This window comes from Lupinus angustifolius, unplaced genomic scaffold (assembly GCF_001865875.1).
Source record: "Lupinus angustifolius cultivar Tanjil unplaced genomic scaffold, LupAngTanjil_v1.0 Scaffold_405, whole genome shotgun sequence".
NCBI classification, from domain to species: Eukaryota; Viridiplantae; Streptophyta; class Magnoliopsida; order Fabales; family Fabaceae; genus Lupinus; species Lupinus angustifolius.
In genome coordinates this window covers 139,232-161,365 of record NW_017727814.1, presented here as the reverse complement: position 1 = coordinate 161,365, position 22,134 = coordinate 139,232, and positions in this window count along the sequence as shown.

Sequence of the window (22,134 nt, the reverse complement as noted above, 5' to 3'; positions counted from 1 at the left end):
AGTATCTTCCCTATGTTGTTGTCTCCATAAGTGACAAACCCTTTTTCTTGCAAGGATAGATCTAGGAATTTTGATCTATCACCCGTCATATGTCTCGAGCATCCACTATCAAGATATCAATGTTGTCCATGTGCTCGAAAATATACCTGCAAAACATAAATCACTTGCCTTTTTCAGGTACCCAAGCTATGTTGGGTCCTTTTCTGTTAGTAACTAGGGAGTTATATCCCTTTTTCATCAATACATACACGCCACTAGGTATACCATATTGTCTAATATAACAAGAGTAGGAAGTGTGGCCATTAGTGCCACAATAAAAGCATGTAGGAACCTTTTTGTTAAAAAATTTCTTATTGGGTTGATTATTAGGTCTCCTATATGGTCTTCTCCTAAGCATAGGGGGAATATATCTTAGCCCCAACATTTCTGGTTTTACTAAGAATAATGTCTAACATGTTTTGACTCTCTGTGAGTTTTGCGAGTTTTTCATTTAATCTCAAATTTTCATTTTTCAAATCATCGCAAGAATCACAGACAGTTGGTTGACATAAATTATTATCAGAGCAATTGTATGCATTACCACAATAGATCAAATCTAAAGTTTCATTTTCCAATTTTAGTTCATCTAATTTTTTTTGTAATGAAAATTATGTTTTGTTCATTTAGCAGAATTACTCTTTTCCTATCGGAACTAATCTTAGCTAATTTCTTTAACTCATCATGCAATTCGACATACGCATTATACAATTCGTCATAAGGAGGAGAATCATCAGATAAAGTAGATGAGGTGTCATAATATACCTTGCTATTTGTCTCTTTTGAATTTGAGCAACAAACATCATTTGTTCTCGTCATTAAGCATTGCTTTGCTGTCTCCTCTTCATCTGAGGTGTTGTATGTCGTGTCCTCCTTTAGTACATCCTATACTGTGTAAGCTTTCTTTAATTTGAAGTCCTGAGGAGTGCTCTTATCTGAATCAACCTTCTTAAGGTAAGTAGGACATTGGAACCTCATATGTCATGGCTTACCACATTCATGGCAAGTGAAGCGCTCTTTACTCTTGCCTTTTCGACTCCCGCGCTTCTTTCTTCTGAAAATGTTTGAAGCCTCCTTTCTTTAGAAATTTCCCGAATTTGCGTACGAGAAGGTTCAAAGTTTCTTCATCTACATCTGAATCATATTCATCTTCTTCTCTCTCTTCTGTGGATTGAGACGTTGTTGCTTTGAGAGATATACTTTTCTTTTTGCGATCTGATTCTTCGTGCATAGTCAACCGTTCAAGCTCCATTGCGTACTCTTGAAGTTTTCCGAACAATGTTGCCAAATGCATGGAGTCGAGATCCTTTGATTCCATAATAGTTGTTACTTTTGGTTGCTATCTCCTGTCAAGACATCGTAAAACTTTGTTAGTAAGCTCTTCTTTGTTAAACAATTTATCCAAAGCAACTAAATGCCTAACTATATGAGTAAAACATTTTTGCATATCACCAACAGATTCTTTTGGTAACATACGAAATAACTCATATTGATGTGTCAGGGCATTCAGCTTCGCACGCTTGACTTTGCTAGTGCCTTCGTGAGTCACTTGTAAAGTGTCCCACATTTCTTTAGCACTTTGGCACTACGAAACCCAAAAGAACTCATCATAGGATTATGTGATGATGTTTTTGGCACACAGGTTGTATTGAACCTTTTTGCGTTCATCATCGGTCCATAGACTTTTCGGTTCATCGTCCACTAAATGTTGTGGAAAGAAGGGCCCGTTGACTACGGATTCCCAAATATCCGAGTCGATGGCCTCTATAAAGATTTTCATGCGAACTTTCTAGTAGGCATATCCTTTGCCACTAAAAATGGGAGGGCGATTAATGGATGGGTCATCACCGCCAAAAGGGTTAGTGGAACCTATTTAATTTCCCTAACGGATCACGCAGATACGGTTGAGCTAGCACGACGTACTAGCTCTGATACCACTTGTTAGGTATCAGTGACAGAATACACCTAGAAGAGGGGGTTGAATAGGTGTTGTGGTTCCCATTTACACTATTTGCACCAAAGCCCTATTCTAGAAAATCACCCAATTAATTGATTAAAGCTGTGACTTAATCGATTAAGTCGCACAGAATTAGCAGTTGTTGAATGGCTCAATTACACAGCTACTTACAGATTATACAGAAATGATATAGCAGATATATTTGAACACAAATGAACTTTATTTGGCAGTAATACTATATTCAAAATATCAACTACAATAGGCGATTAAAAGCTACTTAAAATAGTAAAGAGATAAGGGAAAGAAACAGCCTACAATAAGGTTTTTATACTGGTTCGTTTTGCGGTCCACTGCAAAACTACATCCAGTCCTCCCCTGTGATCTAGGAGATTTTCTTCACTAAAATTGAAGCCAATGTATCTTATATACACACTTCGAATTACAAGACCCTGAACACTACCTTCTTGAGTTCCTAGAACCTCTATCTTGGCTTGACCTTACCCAATCGCCTAGAAAAACCTTTCCTACGATCCAGCCTCAGCCAAGAGTATGTTCTAAACTCAAGACCACCAAGTCTTGGTGAAGACTCTCTGATCTCGTTGGTGGTACAACACCAAGAGATGACGTTCCTTGTTACACAAACAACACAGAAAACAGAGTAATGTGAAGCATAAAATAGCTTAAATATTATAAGAAAGGACAAGCTATAAATTATACAAATCTCACAATTACTAAGAATATGTATAAGATCAGAATCATGAAGAACATTTAATTTCTACCATTAAGAAATCTCTAAACAGTAATGAAGGAATCATGCAAGAACAAGATAGGATGACGAACACATTTGATAATATGCAATGGATGACATGTTAATCCTAAGCATAATACTATCTCACTCTAATCTTACATGCAATTCTCTCTGCCTATATGACATACAAAGAATATGAAAATACGCAACTTAGCAATTCTAATATGAATGTATCAATGTATTAATTCGTATATGAAATATGTTGAAAATACAGTTTATATAGAAAAGTTGTTTTGCACCCAGTTAATTTATTATGTTTCATGTTAATAGATTAACGGGTTGTTAGAGAGTAACTGAAATCTATTTTTCAGTTATCTGTTGAAATTGTTGAAAATTGTTTCACGTTAATCGATTAAAGTTTCACTTAATCGATTAACTAGCATATTTTCAATTAAGATGTTAATTGGTAAACTACCTATCTGTTATGCTTATTAACTATACATGTTTTACCTTTATGTTATGCCTAAAATTCACAAATAACATGTATGATTAATGCATGAACATATAAGAAACTAGATGACATGTCTCATATAAGTGATATGATAGTTTTTAGACTGTGTGAGATTTTCATCTAGGTTTACCTAACCTAGACTCAATAACTAAGACACATCTAAGACTCTAGTCTAGACATGAAGCTCTTGAATCTTTGGCATGTTGATTTGTTGACTTGTCTTTATGCTTTCACTAAGTCCTTTGTCTTCATCAAAACATAGGCAAGCTTAAGTGCCCTCTTGACACATTGCACTTTCATTGATTTGGTCAAAGTACAAAAAGGGAAGAAGGTTTCAGAAAACATGTGGATTTACAGGGTGAAGCAAGAAAGTAATTCTACATCTCTAAGGTATAAAGCCAGATTGGTTGTTATAGGTTTCAGAGAAAGAAAGGGTGTTGATTTCAGTGAGATTTTTTCTCTCGTAGTGAAGATGTCATCCATTAGAATTGTATTGAATTTGGCTGCTACTCTTGATTTGGAGGTATAAAAAATGGATGTAAAAACTGCTTTCATTCATGGTGATTTGAAGGAAGAGATTTATATGTAACAACCAGATGATTTTTTTTGTTGAAGGAAAGAAGACTTTGTGTGTAGTTTGAGAAAGAGACTATATGGTTTGAAGCAAGCTCCACGACAATGGTACAAAAAGTTTGAGTCTGTTATTTGTGAGCAAGGCTACAAGAAGACTATTTATGATCATTGTGTCTTCATTAGAAAGTTTGTTGGTGGTAATTTCATCATCCTGTCATTGTATGTTGATGACATGCTTATTGTTGGGAAAAATATTTCCATGATTGACAAGTTAAAGAAACAATTAGGCAAGTCATTTGCCATGAAAGACATGGGAGCTGCTAAGCAGATTCTTAGTATAATAATCATATGAGATATTCAAGAAAAGAAACTTTGGATGTCACATAAATACTATATTAAGAGAGTGTTACAGAAGTTCCAGATGGAAAATGCTAAGGTAGTAAGAACTCCTTTTGCTACTCCATTTAAGTTGAGTGCTAAACAGTATCCTTCAAATGAAGCTGAAAAATCATATATGTAATGTGTTCCTTATGCATCTATTGTGAGCAGTTTGATATACACAATAGTGTGTACAAGATTAGATATTACATATGTTATTGGTACAGTTAGTAGATTACTGTCAAATCCAGGTAGTGAGCATTGGAATGTTGTAAAATGGATTTTGAGGTATCTTTGTGGTACTGCTAGATTTAGGCTTTTTGAAGGTTAAAACCCTACTCTTGTGGGTCATACTGATTCTGATATGGCTGGAGATATTGATTCCAGAAAGTCCACTTTGAGCTACTTGATTAAGTTTGTAGGGGAGTTGTGTCATGGCAATCTAGGTTGCAAAAGTGTGTTGCAATGTCCACTACTGAGGCAGAGCTTATTGTCATTACCATTGGCAACTTGGACCATGTCCTTAGGGCCCGCCGCCCGCCTGCACATTTTGGGCGGGTAGGGCAAGAAAAATATGTTCATCCGCCCTAAAATGCCCGCCCAACATGCCTTTTTCTCCACAGGCATTTTAAATGGGCGGGCAGGGCGGCCCATGGGCATCACTGAATATTAAAATAATAAATTTGATGGACCAAGAATGGCAAAAGTAATTCATATTCTCACCGCTCGAGTACAATGTAACAATTTTCCAAAATACAATGTATTACATATTAACTATATGTTTGATTTATGCAAAACAAGGTGTTATGTTTTGTGTTTTGAATCATACTATTACACTATGCATCCATATAATCTCAAGTATGATAACATGAATATTGCAATATTTCAGCAGTGAAATAAAAAATAAGAGACAATATATAATATATAATATGTTTTATGTACTAAATCATTTTTAGTTTTTTTTAATTTAGGGCGGCCCGCAAGCCCACCCTGCCCATGTTTAGGGCGGGCATGGTATGATATTTCATGCCCTATTTAAAAATGGGCATGCCATGCCCACCCTAATTTTGATGGGCATTGTATGGACATGGGCAGGGCGGCCCTAATTGCCAATACTAATTGCCATTACAAAAGCATGGAAGGAGTTGCTTTGGGTAAAGAAATTCTTGTAGGAGCTTGGTTTTGTCCAAGACAAATACTTGTTATTTTATGATAGTCAAAGTGCAATTCATCGTAGGAAGAATTCAACTTTTCATTCTAGGTCCAAACATATTGATGTGAGGTATCATTGGATATGCGATGCTTTGGATGCTAGGTTGTTGGAATTGGCTAAGGTTCATACAGATGATAATGGTGCTGGTATGATGACTAAGTACTTATCAAGGTGGAAGTTTGAAACTTGTTATGAGATAATTGGTTTGGTGATTCTCTCCACATAGTTGTAAGGGGGAGATTTGTTGGGTTTGGGCTCCCTTCTTATGTGGAGAAAGACCCAATTGGGCAAAGCCCATTTATCTCACTTAATCTACTGGATAAGGGTCAGATGAGACAAGTGTGAAAAATCAGTTTAGGCAAAAGGAGGAAATATAAAAGTGATAGAAGATAAGAGAACTCAACTCACAAGAACTCATTGCAGCCATGGAAAATTCGCAGTTTTGTCTTCGTCCACTGTTGGATTGGGTTGACATTTGGGCAGCAGGTTCACAACTTCTGGTACTTTTTTTTAAACGATTGGATCGGTGAAAGGTCATCTGAGGTGGTAGAAAACGAGTTGTTACAACAGTTGTTTTTTTTCTGGTTTTTCTATAACTCTCTTGTTCTCATTTTCAAGCTTGTTGCTTTGTTGTATGCCGTATTGTTGAGCATGTTTTGTTTTATATTTTGGAGATAATCTTGTATTCCTATTTTGATCATAGTGGAGCTTGATTGACTGGCTTGTGTCCATGGTTTTTACTTCTCACAAAGAGAATGTTTTCCCCGTTAAAAGTTCATTGTGTATTCTTACTTACTGCCATTATTTGTTATTGCTTCTCTTAGATTCTAGCATGTTGAATAAATTATTATCCACTGCATATACTCTGTTAAAATTCTTTATTGTTATTGTATTGAATTTCCCATCACACATAACTCGGTTTTAAAATGTAATCTATCTTGAAAAAATGGACTACTAATATTTATAAAGGTGTTTTCCAAGTGTGGGCTTACCACAGTAGTTATAAAAAAATATTACCACTAAAAAAACAAATTTTAAATTGTTAACAAAAGTAATTTGTTTTCTTTTAGTTATCAAAAGATAAAAAAAAAAAGTACTATTACACACTTTTTTTTATTTTCAGTTTCTCATAAAAAATATGGTGACTACTTTTTTTGTATTTTTCTAAGAAATTTAATATTTAAATTGTTTTACTACCACTAAAATAAATCTAAATTTGGAATTCATTTTTTTTTTAAGAAGAACTCTGAATTGTTAACAAAAGTTATTTTCTTCTTCTTTTAGTTATTAAATAACAAAAAGAAGTACCGTTAAACACTCTTTAGTTTTCAGCTTTTCATAAAAAAGATGGTGACTAATTTTTTGGGGTATTTTTCTAAGAAAATTGACATTTAAATTGGGTCTTGACGTCCACCATATATTAGCTTCTAGGTTGGAATGTTTGGTTGACCGCTAGAGAATAAGAATTATTAGAAATATTGTAAACATATTAGCAACAATCCTATATTGCAGATTATGATCGCAATGTGCTATAACCATATAGAATTGAAATATCGTTGAGAAATCATAAAAAATATTGTAAACATATTAGCAACAATCCTATATTGCAGATTATGATCGCAATGTGCTATAACCATATAGAATTGAAATATCGTTGAGAAATCATAAAAAATATTGTAAACATATTAGCAACAATCCTATATTGCAGATTATGATCGCAAATTTGTTCATTATTAATATATTATCTATCATTTATGTTTAACTATTATTAATTATTGAATATAATTATATAAGCAATACATATGATAGATGATACCTTATATAAAAACATTACATAGGCATTACTCAAGCAATTATGCATTAACCACCTGTGATACCTTGATTAATATAAATAGTGATTGAGAACATAAAAACTTGAGAAAATAGTATAGATTAACAATCATTGGCATAAAAAATGGGGCAATTTTTGGTACCAAAAAACATTTATCATGTGGTACGCAAATATTAAACTGTAAACTTTTGCCAGCAATTGAACAAAATTGAAGAGATGCGGTATACTAGTTATGAAAATCTAACAGTGTAGAAAAATAATCACATCAGTTTTAGTATGCCGTACGCAATATATAGGTAGGACAGATATCTGTCAAGCATTGTGTCATTATTTACCTTCATTTTTTTTTTTTTTTTTGTATATGAGAGCTATCTCGCATTAAAGGTAATCATGTCAACTGGAAATATTCATAGGTATATGAAATTAACTTTTTTTAGTAGGTATTTTTTCATTCACAAGACACAAACTCGGGACCTTACTTAAGAAAAATCAAGCATGTACCACTTGAACCAACACATGTTGATATGTCATTATTTAACTTAATGTTACATATTAGATATATGAGTTTTTTATTATTGTTACATAATTTTAAAATTGGAACAAAAATGGCGTCCACTGTTTCAGAGAATGGAGCAATTTTGATTATTCCTGTTTTCGATGGGGTTACCCACAAAGATTTGAGCTTCAATCTTTAGCATCGAAGGAATACAAGCTTCTGACATATCGTTTAAGTGTATGTGTAAGAACTAAACCTTTCCCCCTTCATTCCTATAGTCCTATCTTATTAGATATGGCAATAAAGATGAGTGGTGTGTGAACTTTGTTTGGCACATATATAAAAAAAGAGAGAGAATAAATAAATTGAAATCAGAGGTAATTAGAACTAGATATATTGACACTTATTAGTAGTGTCTTGTTTTAAAACTAGAAATTTATTTTTATATGATTTAAAATCAAATCAAAATAATGGATGGAAAATAAATATGGCAAGAGTAAGCAATTGAATTAAAGGATAATTACAAAGTTAGTTTGTTAGCATAGCTTACATCATTTTAAATTCAAAATGTTGTTAGTTTATTCTTAGCTTTAAAATATTGTTAGTTTATTCTTAGCTCTTATCTTTATCTAGTATAGTTTTAGTTGGGTGTTTTTGATTAGTTGTTGTATTCCTTTCTTATAAGAGGAAGTCATTCCCAACTCAATAAATTAATTAGAATTGATTATCTTATATGGTATCCGATAAACAATCCATCCTACATAAAACTCCTTCATCATGTCTTCCAAAAACAACATCATTCCTAACCTTAATAATCCTTCTGAACCCTTCACCCTTCACCCATATCCAAGTTCACACTACCATCAAGCTTACCTCCACCAACTATGTTGCCTGGAAAACTCAGCTTCAAGCCACCTTACTTGGATATGACCTATGAAGTATGTTGATGGCTCTTTTCCTTCCCCGTCGCCCATGTCACTGATGATAATGGTGTTTCAACTGAAAACTCTATTGCTCTCCTATGGTTTTGTCAAGACCGTCTGATCTTTGGTGCTATCGTTGGCACACTATCTCATGATATGGTTGCCCTTGTTTCACAAACTAGGACAACAGAAGAAGCATGGAAAGTGCTTGCTACCACATATGTTAATCCATCCTGAGGTCATTTTAAGCAAATAAAAATCCATCTTAGCCAGATCACCCATTCAACACAATCAATCACCTTGTACATGCAATCCATCAAATAATGTATTGATCGCCTTGCTTCCATGGGCAAACCGATGGACCATGGAGACATCATTGAAAAGGTACTATCTGGCTTAGACTATGAACAGTATAAATTTGTTGTTGATGTAGTAAATGCTCATGATACTCCCATCACCTTTGAAGAGCTCCATGAAAAACTCAACAAAGAAATCACTACTTTCCTTAGGGATCTTCCCACCAACTTTCCTGCAACTGTGAATGTTGCTCAATATCGTGTCAAGGCCCCATATGCCCATGGTCCTTCTCAGCAGAAAAATTATCAACCTACCCAAGCATATGATGCTCAAGCACCTCGATAGCAATGTCCTTATCTTGGCAAATGCCAATGGTGTAGGGAACAAGGTCATTCTCTCACTAAATGTCCTTCAATCAAGGGCCAATTCCCTATTATCCATGTTCCTACTGATGTCCCAAATTGTGATGTGCAAAAGAGCTATCAACCTCGAACCCATGCTCCATAGGCTAATGTTGCTACTGCCATGCACCCTCCATCAAATGATTGCCTTCTTGATAGTGGTGCTTCTCACCATGTTACTAATGATCTTTCAAACCTATCACTTCATGTTCCCTACGACAGTGCTGAAGAACTAGTGATAGGTGATAGCTCCTCACTTCCAATCCAAAACACATGTTCCTTTTCTCTATCAATTTCTTCTACAAAATTCACTTTTTCAAATGTCTTGCATGTACCATCCATTTCTCGCAATATTTTATCCATCTCAAAATTTTGCCAACAAAATAACACTAGTATTGAGTTCTTACCCTCTTTCTTTTGTGTTAAGGAGCTTTCTCAGGGTCACATTCTTCTCCAAGGTCCAACTATAGATGATGACTATGAGTGGAGACTGCCTTTGCCTCATGCATTTGTCTCAGTCAAACTACCTACACATGATTGGCATCATTGTCTAGGGCATCCTTCGTTGTCTGTTCTTAGGATTTTGAATTCTAGTTTTCATTTATCAATTCCGCAACTTTTAGTATCCAATTGTAATGCTTGCAACACAAATAAAAGTCACAAAATGTCTTTTTCCCTTTCATCTCTTACCTCTCAACATCCTCTTGAACTTATCTTTTCGGATGTTTGGACTGCTCCAATTCACTTGTTTGATTATTATAAATATTATGTCATATTTGTTGACCATTTCACTCATTCGACATCATCACATTGTCGAAATGGGGTTATCATTACTTACTCATGCTAAATTACTTCTCATTTTTTGGTCAAATGCTTTACCCACTGCTACATATTTAATAAATCATTTAGCCACCCCAACTCTTAACAATATGTCACCTTATCTCAAACTTTTTGGTCTTGCTCCAAATTATCAAAAACTTCAAAGTTTCGGGTGCCTTTGCTATCCTTGGCTACGGTCTTATACCTCTCATAAATTTGATCCCAAGTCTCTTCCATGTGTGTTCATAGGCTATTCCTCGTCTCAAAGTGCATGTCATTGTCTTTATCCATCTACTAACTGCATATACACATCAAGACATGTGAAATTTGTAGAAGATGTTTTTCCTTTTATTGATTTATGCAGAACCGATGAGCCAACAAGATCATCTTTTATTGAGGAATCGACTGTGTTTAATGTCCCTGTAGTACCCACGATGAAGCCTCATGTTGAGGCTCCTCCTACTCTCTCACAATCTGCATTGGCTACTACAACATCACCACACCCGCAGTCTGCCTCCACATCTACTTTGCCACCACCTCTATTCCAACATTTAGCTTCCATTCATCCCTCACGGACCATAGTCACTAGGCTTCAAAACAACATTCACAAGCCAAATCACAAATATGAAAATACAATCACTCTTACTCTCTCTTCAACCAAACCACTCAACATTATCTAAGCACTTAAAAACCCTCAATGGCAGGTTGCCATGCCTGATGAATATCAAGCTCTTACTCGCAATCAAACATGGGATCTTATGCCTCCTCACCATCACAGAACATAGTTGGGAATAAATGGCTTTGTCGAATCAAATACAAATCTTCTAGTGCTATTGAATGCTACAAATCTCGTCTTGTAACAATAGGTTTTCATCAACATGTTGGTATTGATTACACTGAGACATTTAGTCATGTTATAAATCCAACTATTATTCGCTTGATATTGTACCAAACAGTAACTCGTGGCTGGTCCATTCGAAAACATGATATCAATAATGTGTTCCTCTATGGCTCTCTTAAAGAGGATGTATATAAGTCTCAACCTCCTAGTTTCCTGGACAAAGATCACCCTACTCATGTATGTAAGCTATGTAAAGCAATCTACGGCCTCAAACAAGCCCCAAAAGCTTAGTACAATGAGCTTTGGTCATTTCTTCTTTCCTTCAGGTTCACAAACTCCATTGTTGACACTTCATTGTTCTTGTATCATATGCATGGTCAGATCTTCTAATTGCTTGTTTATGTAGATGAAATAATTCTTATTGGGCCCTCGCCAAATGCTTTGTAAGAACTTACTCATTCATTGGCCTCACGTTTTTCCTTGAAAGATTTGGGTCCATTATCTTACTTTCTTGGGGTTGAGGTTATTCCACATACCCATGGTTTGTTTCTCAGTCAAAAGAAATATATTGGAGCCCTCCTAACTCGTGCTAATATGCATCTTGCTAAACCAGTTTTGACACCAATGATAGTTCATCCTCTACTCACTGTCAATGCTGGTACTGCTATGTCAAATCCCACTGAATATCGAGCCTTGTTTGGCGGCTTCCAATATTTGTCCGTCACTCGTATGGATGTTGCCTTTGCAGTCAATAAATCATCACAATTTATGCACAAGCCAACTGAATTGCATTGGGCAACTCTTAAGTGACTGCTACACTACCTAAATGGCACCATTAATCATGGTCTGGTCCTTCATAGAGAGTCCCCATCTTGCCTCCATGCTTACACTGATGCGGGATGCGCTAGTGATCATGACACATATCTCTCAACTTCTAGTCATATTGTTTAACTTGGGTGCAATCCATTGTCTTGGGGTTCTAAGAAGCAACAAGGTGTTTCTAGATCATCCACTTAAGCTGAATTTTGTGTTGTTGCACCCACTACTGCTGAGCCACTTTGGCTACAGTCACTACTATCTGAACTTCATGTCATGTTACCATCTTTACCCACCATATATTGTGACAACCTAAGTGCTACTCAATACTACAAGAACCCAATTTTTCATTCCAGAATGAAGCACTTAGCTCTAGCTTTTCATTTTGTTCGTGAACAGGTACAACTTGGGAAGCTTTGAGTTCAGCATAGCTTAATGCATTTCAAATTCAAAAAGTTGTTAGTTTATTCTTAGCTTCAAAATGTTTTTAGTGTAATCTTAGCTCTTATCTTTATCTAGCATAATTTTAGCTGATTTTTTTTTATTAGTTGTTGTATTCCTTTCTTATAAAAGGAACTCATTGCCAACTCAATAATTAAATTAGAATTGATTCTATTATAAATTACTTCAGGAAATTAACGAATAAGAATGCAATCAACAATTACGTAGATGATAATAATGTTGTAATCTTCAAGATGTTGTGATATAAGAAATTATTTTAAAGCATTCTTGTTATTTAGAACTTTCTTGATTATTTTTCCTTAACATAAGTACAATGGTGGCGAAGATCATGTTGCAATTATCAATTTTGTTTTATGTCATCCTATGAAGTATTTCATTATTTAATATAAATGGTTAAGGGTGTATCTCATGATAGTGTTACTATCATTGTAGAAGCATTGCCTAAAAAGGTTTTGATGAAAAGCTCACATATAAGCATGTAACTAGTCATCTCCAGGTATGTATTTTTTATTTTTCTTATTCTTTACTTATATTATTTTTTATTTTAATATAAATATAATATTTTATTGAGGGAACCTTACTGAATTGTTATTCCATTTATTTTAACATAAATACAAACTTCACCTTAAAAGAGCTAGCATTTTTGTTTCACATCAACAACAATGTTCTCTAAATGATCCTACTGCTCAGAATATGCATGAGTTGTTATCTTCTGCATCCAAACAGTATGGTCAAAGCAATAACACAAACAATGAAGGTGAAATTTATTTCCAATCTTCCATATATGGTTATCAAAATGATATTAAAGTAATACAAATATCTGAATTATTTTCTAATCAAAATCCTCGTTCATTAAGAGATATACACACTCAAGTAGGAGTCTTCTATATAAGAACTCCAAGTAATGAGCAATTTGAATGGTGAAATGATCCTAGTATGGATGCAATTTACCATTCAAATTTAATTGGTGCTTTTGATCTAGAAGGTTGTACATTAACAAACTCAACCTTCAATAATTTATCGGTAGACGAGGTTAGTGCATCTTCCAATTGCAATCGCTGATTTCAAATTTCAACCGAGATTGCAGAGTGTAGACAGAAAATGACTACAACTAGAGACGAGAATCACAAGTTGAGGGAGATTATCCAAGGTATGATGGTGTGTCATTACATATTGATGCATGTTGTCTTACAAATCGTCCACCATGCAGTTTTGTTCACCATGAGAAAATTGTTGTCATTGTGTTCATAGGCAACAGTTTTGAAATCGTTGTCACTTTATATAAAGACAATAGTTTGAAAGTCGTTGTCATTTGTGTTTATAGGCAACAACTTTGAAATTGTTCTCATTGTCTACATAGACAAGAAAACGGTTATATTTGATCTTGTGTCCATTTTGGGAATATATAATTGTTGCATTTGCTACACCATATATACAATCCTTAACTACTCTACCTTTTTCTAAATATTTTGTTTTCATTTAGAATTTTAATTTTAAGAAAATCATTGTTTTTCGATAATACTCTAAGATCAATAAATAATAAGAAATATGAATAAATGTTTTTCTAAATAGATATTCATAACATTAATTAATTTAAAACATGAGTATTTGTTACTCTAAATTTGGTGAACCAAAATACAAATTTATATTCTTGAAAGTGACAAGCATCACTACATAAACCACTCCACTACTAGTCATATCATATATAGTTATATCCATTTATGTTTAACAAAATATAATTAGAATCTAAAATAGGAAATCTTGATTCATTCCCCTCTATACTGTATGCAGCAAATTATCTTCCAAATGATTTTGTGGCAAATAGAGAAGTTATAATAATATTAGTTTATATGAATGAACATCAAGTTTTTCCAAAAATAAATATGATAAATTTGTCATTTTTCACTACACCCTAAATCCTAAAACCGTAAATTTATCCTCAAAATTCTCAAAGGCAACTCAAATTTGCAAAACTAAATGAAAATAGTGCATCTGTTGAAATGAACAATGAGGTAATTGATCCTAAGCTTAGTGAGATTAAGGAAACAACAAACAATGGCCTTAATGATGCAGTTCAACAAGATGAAGTGGGTACAACAAGCAACCCAACAACAGTCCCAAGCATTATTGTTGATAATATTGTCAAAATTTTAAGGGTCACTCACCATTCTCCTCCTGATAACAATTTTAAGGATATTTTGATCAACTTTATGGTCTTGAGGTTATCACTCTACTAACAAATCGAAATTTCTCATGTTACATATTTGATATTTATTACATAATTAGATTTTAGTGTTAACTATGTTACAACCATGATGGTAGAAATAAATAAGAAATTACCTTATCATTATTTGGAAAATATATCAATGTAGAAGTACCCATCATTGATAACAATGTTGATAATGTCTCCACATCTACTCCTGAGTTGTTTTGATTTATGACATTCCTTAGCAAAATTTGAAACTTTTGTTCCATTGATGACATTTCCTGCTTATGTTTTGCCTCCATTTCCTCAACTTTATCATTTAACAATTTCAATTCATCAGCATGCTTTTTCTCAATTTTTGCTATTTATTCCGTGCTTTTCAAAATAGTAGGTGTGGTAACTCTTCCATGACACCGATCACTTCCAGGGTTTTTTTTCAAAACACTCTGAAAAGCTTCATCAGGTTGTTGAATAGAATTTTCAATTAAATCTTTAAGTTGTGCGTGACATTTTTAGAAGCAATCGAGTTAGCATAAAAACTATAATTTTGTTCTACAATCGAGTTGTGCCTAACTCATGGCTAAACTCCAAAAAAATAATCTTTTATTGAACAATTTTACTACAGTTTTTTGTTCCATATATAAAATATCATATCAGTAGAATTTATAGTAAGCCAGATGAGCAGTTTCACTAATCCCTACTCTACAATGTGATATAGTACAAGATTAAACATTGAAATTGAAATTAAAATAAGATCTATAATCAAGGCAAAACTTTGAAGTATTTGTTTTTTTTCATTCATAGAGTTTGAGACCTAGACCTTGCCTAAAGGGAACCAAAATAGTGTAGTAGGGATACGTAATTAAATGGCATGGTTGGAAATTAATTTAGAATAAAGTGAAGAGCATATTTAGCACTGAAGTTAGAAGCATGTTTTTCATTTGAACAGAGTTAAAATAAATATCAAAAGGAAACAAGAGGAATTGTTCCACCACTATACGGGCAGCCAATATGTTACCAAACACTATTTCAATCCATGGTTAGCAATATTCATAAGTATTTCATGAAACAATGGAAAAAAAGTTAAGATGGTCTCCACCTTATGTAGATACGACTAACGGCACATAGCACCAACCTAGATTCATAACAAATATATCCATTAAATGCCAAAATTGCAGTGTAATCATCACAATTTGTTCTCTTAAATGAGATTAAATCAACAATAAAACAGCAGAACATTAAGCAATTGGACCCTGAAACTCAGATTCCTTGACACACCAAATTCATAGTTAACTTTCATTTTAGACAATGGTGAAAGTGCAAGTGTCAAAGTGTTGCACTATTAAATTACCTATTTTTTGATGAAGACAAAGATTCACTGAAAGCTTGAAGATGACTCAACAAATCAACATGTCATGGACTTAAGGATCTCATATCTAGACTTAGTCTTACAATAGTCATTTTTAGAGTCATGGATATGTTTCTTAGATATTGGGTCTAGGTTAGGTAAACCTAGGTGCAATTCTCACAAGTCCTAAAAATAATCAAATCATTTACATGAGACATGTCATCTAGATTATTATATTTTCATGCATTAATCATACATATTATTTGTGCATCATAGGCATAATATATTGGTAAAACATGTATAGGTGATAAGCATAACATATAGGTAGTTTACCGTTTTATCATTTAACTGAAAAATATGCCAGTTAATCGATTAAGGAATGAGTTAATCGATTAATGTGAAATCATTTTTAACAGATAACTGAAAAACCGAGTTCAGTTATTCTCAACAATCTGTTAATCAATTAAAAGGGAACTTAATCGATTAACTAGGTCTCAGAAAGCTTTTCTATATAAACTGTGTTTTTAGGTCTTGCACCATACATCATATTATTCATTTTAGATTTGCTAAGTTGCATATTTTTTCTGCTCATTTGTGTCATTTTAGGCATAGAGAAATGCATAGTGAGATAGTGAGAGATAGTATCATATTTCGGGTTTAATGTGATCTAATCGCATGTGATTAATGTGTTAACATTTGCTATCTTCTTTGATATGATTCTTGCATTTCTTTAGAAGAATTCTAGGATAGAAATTCTCTGTTTTCACACATCAATTAACTCATACATATTCATACTTACTTGTGAGTCTTGTATAGGTTTTTAGCTGAGATTTAATTGTGATATTTTGAGCTACATTATGCTTTATAATACTCTATTTTTTGTACTGTTTTTAGTGTTGTAATAAGGGAAATATTCTCTTGGTGTCGTACCACCAAAGAGACTTAGTGAGTCTTCACCAAGACTTAGATGTCTTGAGTTTGGAACGTTTCTTGGCTGGGGCTAGATCGTAAGAAAGGTTTTCTTAGGCGATTAGGTGAGTCAAACCAAGAAATTAGGTTCATGGATTCCAGAAATGAGCATCTAAGTTTGTGTATTGGAAGTGTGGATGTAAAAATACATTTGTTTCAATATTAGTGCAGAAAAACTCACAAGATTAGAAGGGGAGGCCTGAATGTAGTTTACAAGTGAACCCGCAAACGAACTAAGATAAAATTCTTTATTCTAGGCTCTTTCTATCCTTAATCTCTTTAATTTCAAGTTGTAATAACTGCCTAATTGTAGCTGATAATTTTGGATACTGTAAAATTGCTATATTGAGTTTAATTTTGTTCAAGTATATTTACTTTATATGTATCTGATTATCGGTGACTAACTGAGCAATAAGCCACTTCGCAACTTCCTGTTTTCTGTGAGTTAATCGATTAACTATGGCTTTTTCCAGAATAGGGTTTCGGTGCAAAAAGCGGTAATTGGTAACCGCGACACCTATTCAACCCCCCCCCCTCTAGGTGTGTTCTGTCCACTGATACCTAACAAATGGATATGTATACATGAGAAAAACACATGAAATTCATACAAACCATTATTTCTTTCAGCATGTTTTGCATATTTAGCAGTGAAGTAAATAACCATAATATATTACAAAAATACACACTCCATCGTAGACTCGAGAATCCATAAAATGAGAAGAATCAAATAATGTTGAACGGGAAAAAGGATACCTTATTACAATGTGGAGCAAATTTAGAGAGCACTAAAATGAATAGGAAATCCACAATGGCGACGAATGAAAACTTCAATCGTGAAAGAGAAGAAGAAATTGTGAGCATTTGTCACAGAAACATTTGGTCGATTGGGATTTTCGGCTCGTCAATCGTAGTAAAAATTGGGATTTAGGGTTTCTGGTTCGTCAATCATAGTAGTAAAGGAAGTTTGGAGGTTTTGGGCGTGAAAGGGATGAAATTTGGAGATTTAATAAAGGGAGGAGGTGAGCGTGAATGGGGTGAATTTTTTTAAAAGGAGATTAAGGGATGAAGTTTGGAGGTTTTTTTAAATGAAGGGATGAAGAATGGTTTGGAGATGAGCATGAAATTGGAAGAAGGTTTCTCACTATCAGGGAGTGTGCAATAGAGAATATGGTAGAACAAAATAATAAATTAATTAATAAGATAATAGAGAACGGTTTTCCTAAAACTCATATGGGAATACTAAAAGTAGTGTGGGTAAATATAAATTAGAACAGTTTTTTTAAAATACATAAGAAAACGCTTAGAAAACCATAACATGATGTAGACCAAAATTATATAAAATAAATTATATAAATAATTGTTGTCTATTCATCTACAAGAACGGTTTAACACCGTTGTAGTATATAAATATAAAAAATTGATAAATAGGACAACACTATTATAAATCGTGGTCAAATATACTTTAAGACCATCATTTTAAAACCGTAGAGAATGAAAACGTTGCCGTAGGTAAAAAAAGTAGTAGTGATTGAATTGTTAATCATTGATTCACATATCAAGTAATTAGTATAATTAAAGGCAAGACAACTTCAAATTGTAAACAATTATATTTGGATATATTGATTCTATCAAAGTCAAACAAATTGTAAACAATTATATTTGGATATATTGATTCTATCAAAGTCAAACAAATTGTAAACAATTATATTTGGATATATTGATTCTATCAAAGTCAAACAAATTGTAAACAATTATATTTGGATATATTGATTCTATCAAAGTCAAAGTAGAACAAATGTACTTAACTTGCTAGTTGTTGTTGCTATAATTGTAACAACTGGTTTCATGATTAATTCCTCTTCTTCTCTTTCTTATAGAACTCACAATCCCAACATTATAGGTTTGATTTAGCTTATTTTTTACACAAAAAAAGCTTTTAAGCCAAAAGTTGTCTCTTTGCAACATTTTCTAAAAAAACAAAAATAATCCAAAAGACAAAGACATAAATATTAAAAAGAGAGTACTAACTTACCTTAACAAAAGCCTAATGTGATGTAAATCCTTATTGGCATGGCCATTAGAAAATAATATCACCTATCCGATAATATATGTTCAATTGCTAGAGTAACACTATAGTTTACTCTCTGTACAGTATCCATATTATAATATAGTTTTTACTCTATAACTTGAATAAAAAAAGTTTAACTTCATTTTAATAAGAATTTATTTGGCAAAATGTAACTAACCTAGATTGACAAGCAATAACATAATTGAAAGGAATGTTATATGCAATGCTTCAAATCTTCAAGTATGTGTCCTCTCTAATAATGTTTTAATTGCTACAGTTTTCAATTGCTTGGTTGCAATGAATGGAGTCCTTGTGATGCTCTAGGCTTAGCAGTTAGCAAGGAACAAAATCCATGGTACTATTGGTGTATTAAATCTGAACGTGGGGATGTACTGTACTCCTTAGAAACACCTTATTATAGCACAAGATGGTTTCCCGAAATTCCAGGAAAACATGGTCCAAAAATTATTTTCGATCAGAAATTGTCATGTTCATGAAATCAAAATACTTTGTCCATATTTCTAGCGTATCCAAAATGGTAGGCAGAACTAGCCTCTTAACTCTCAAATTTATGAACACCTGGTGAAAGAAAAATTCAAGTCAGAATTATACCAAACTTGATATAATTCAAATAACTTCCATAAAGAAATTAATTTTACATCAGAACTAAATGCATTAGCAATTCAATAATACTTGATGTTTTAGAATTCAGATCATTTGGTAGGCTTTAGAGAAACAAACATATCCATGTCAGAATAGTTGAGAAGGATTAAGACTATAAATACAACAAATTTATAAAAATTTAATGTTTCAAGAATTAAAGAAGAATTACATCATCCCCTCTGACAAGGATCTGCTGTCCCAAACGCTGTCCCAGACCAATCATATTATGCTATGTCAGTTAAAAAAAATTAAATATTCATAACTTTATCAATTTTGCTTCATTGTGATTGGTCAGGGACATGGTTGGAGACATGATTGAAGACAGCAGATCCCCATCCCCTCTCTTGGCTAAATATGTAAAGTTTGTTAACATAATATGGCTTGAATTATGTCATAATGGACCATTTATAAACCATATATCTTTGATTGTGATCAGAAATCATACAATTACTAATTGTTTTGTCTATGATGCCAACACCAGACATCAATTTATTTATGTACCCTTGTTATTTTATCATGATAGGAAAAAATCATTGAGAGAAAGTGTGTAAATTTTAATAGCTAATATATATGTATTACATAGAAGAAGATCATGGTAATTTCTTTTAGTTCTGTTCTAAAGTTATAAAAAGTTAAATGACAAATAACTTAATACAGAAAGAAAGAAAAAGCAATGGCAAGATCAGATTGAGTTTACAACATTGAGGTTGTTTGGAGAAAATGGATTATTCCACTACATATGCCCAACTATGCTTTACCAGGAGAGATAAGTGATTGTCTAAAATACAAGTTGCAATGAGGAGAATGTGATCATATGTATGACATAATTAATGATAGAATAGCAAACTTTATGGAAATAGATGATGGTTTTGATCTAATACCTTAGCAGTGCATATGAAGTATTGATGTTGATTCGAGTATAAGATGCAATAGGTGTATGATATGTTGATATGCATTTTCTTGAAAATGTAGGATATGATATATTTGTGGTATACATATAAAATATGTACATAAAATAAAATTCATGAAACATAATAAACATATAAAATATGTACATAAAATAAAATTCATGAAACATAATAAACATATAATTATTGTTATGAATTTCTAAATAAAGAACATATTCACTACGTCAAAATTGATATTTAACAACACTCATTCAACAACGCTTATGTGTTGAATGTTGTTAAATGTGTAAGGCGGAAGAGAATTAACAGCGCTTATTGAAGCAAACTTTATTAAAAGTGTTATTTTTAACAACGCTTATTGAGACAAACGTTGTTAAAGGTCATACTTCATATATTTAATAACATTTCTTCAATAAGTGTTGTTAAAGGTGTGATCTTTAACCGCGCTTATTGAAGCAAATGTTGTTAAATGTGTTATCTTTAACAGCCCTTTATTGAAACAAGCGTTATTAAAGATCATATTGCAATAATTTAATGGATTTAATATGTATACACTGATAGTGTAAGTGTTTTTTATACTGTCAGCCAATCATTCACCATTCATATGTTAACTATCATTGACTCTCATACAAAAGTAATACAAATCAACGTTGAATGATGTGTCAATAATGTAAAAAACTTTACATTGACGGTGCATAGATTTTAAACTTTAATTTAATAGCACTTCTCCAGTAAGTGTTGTTAAAGGTGTTATCTTTAATAGCGCTTATTGAAGAAAGCGTTGTTAAATGTCATAATTCATATATTCATATATTTAACAACATTTCTTCGATAAGCGTTGTTAAATGTTTGTTTTAATGAGCGGAAATCTTTTCAAAATCAAAAACAAAACCTCATACAATAATACACATATCATCCGGTTTACTATTTCTCTTACTTTTCTTCTTCTTCATAATTTACATTTTTTTCTCTTTTGTTTTTAGTTTTTCTTTTCAAGCAAATTATCGATTTTTTGTTTTTCTCTTCAAACATAAGGTAAATCGTTATCTTATTTTAGCTCAATTATTTCTCTCTTCACTAGTAGTGTGATCTTTTATTTGTTGTGATGTTATGCAGCTATGGTGTTCTAGATTTTTGGATATGGTTCACTAGTTTAGAACACATTGTTTGAGTATAATGGTAAATTTTCTTTCTCAATTGCAGCCAATTTTGTATTTTTTTCATAACTTTTGCAATTTGTTTAGAGATGTCATTTTTTATTTGTATTTGCAGCTTGCATTGATCATTGAGGAACACAAGAACACTTTGTAAGGACTTGCGCATTGTAGGAGAAAGAATGAACAATTTGCGTAAAATTTTATTACTCATATGTTATTTTATAAAATTGGAATCTGTTAAGGTTGAATGTAGCTGAAGTCGTTGGTGATTTAACAAATCTATTGTAAATGTGATGGAGTTGAACATGTTTGTCATGTGTTTGATAGAATGTCTATGAGAGATATTGTCTTATTTAGAAAATAGACATTTAACAGCGCTGACTTCAATGAGCGCTCTTAAATATCTACTTTCTACAACGCTTCAAAAAACACTATTGAATATAACCTTATGTATTATTACGCTCACATAGAAAGCGCCCTAAAAGTGTCGTTAAATGACAATTTTAAGCGTTG